Source organism: Odocoileus virginianus, chromosome 4 (genome assembly GCF_023699985.2).
Source record: "Odocoileus virginianus isolate 20LAN1187 ecotype Illinois chromosome 4, Ovbor_1.2, whole genome shotgun sequence".
NCBI classification, from domain to species: domain Eukaryota; kingdom Metazoa; phylum Chordata; class Mammalia; order Artiodactyla; family Cervidae; genus Odocoileus; species Odocoileus virginianus.
Genome location: NC_069677.1, coordinates 72668691 through 72669797, shown reverse-complemented (window position 1 = coordinate 72669797; position 1107 = coordinate 72668691). Strand labels below are relative to the sequence as shown.

General features: G+C 41.0%; 1 pseudogene; it reads right to left on the bottom strand.

Moving 5' to 3' along the window:
- Nucleotides 1-302: 302 nt before the first annotated feature.
- LOC110128560 (protein BEX3-like) lies at nucleotides 303-612 on the bottom strand (annotated as a pseudogene).
- Between the last annotated feature and the right edge of the window lie 495 nt (nucleotides 613-1107).

Genomic DNA, 1107 nt, shown 5'->3' with positions numbered 1-1107 from the left:
ATTGAGGAAGTATTGCCATCTTAACTATATGTATATATATATTTTTCCGCTTTTTAGCTGCTTTATTAACTTTACATTTTTCTATGCAAATGGGTGAAACTCTGCTGTTGATGGGAACTTAGATTGAGTGCCAAGGCAATCTCCAGTTAGTAGCTGGTAACACAACTCACCTGACACATGGAAATTACATAAGGTTCACAGCAAATGGACCAGTAAAGGCATTAACAAGAAAATGCAAGAATAAAGAGGACAACAGTGGGAATCACAGTAGTAATCTCATGGAAAATGGCAGGAATCAAGGCTTAAAGGCAAAGTTTGTCATGATGGTCCTGGTGATTGGAGACCTCCCCCATAAGAATAGGAAGACAGTTCCTCAACTGCAGCTCCCTGTTTTCTCCTAATTTCTCTAAACTACTCTATGAAAATTTCCATATCATCTCCATCTCCACTGATCCCATCATTGTCCTGCCTACTGGATATGGCCCATGGGAAATTAGGGGCAATTCTGTGAGCCTGTCACCTTCTATGATTTCCTGCTGACTGGTGGCATTCACCCTGTCCATTTTGCATGGGCCACTCCATTTCTTTCTTTTCCTAGTGGTTATTCACCATGATGAGATTTTTTTCCCTGGTCATTTTTCTGGGCCTATCCCTGCTGTCTCCTTCTCCCTTTGATTCTTGCCACAAGTACCCCACCGCCATGCTTCGTCCCACAGACCTGACCTGCTTGCCTCAGGTCTGAAGCAAGCCTGATGTGAGGGAGCAGTGGAGAGCTGGTACCCAGACAGGAGTGACTACTACACTGAAGGCTGTGTCACTGTGCAGCTCCTGGTCACGTGAGGGCTTCACGTCCCTGTCACATTCGTCCCCAACTTCTACTTCTGCTCACCATCTTAATAATATTAAGTCTTCCAAAAAATGAACGTGGTATGTCTTCTCATTTATTTAGCTCTTTATTTTCTTTCAACAAGTCAAGTCTTACATTTCTTTTTTTTTTAAATTTTGTTAAATTTAAACCTAAGTATTTATTCTTTTGGATGCTATGGAATTGGTAAATGGAATTGCTTTATTAATTCCAGTTTAAGACTGCTTACTTTTGAATTGTTA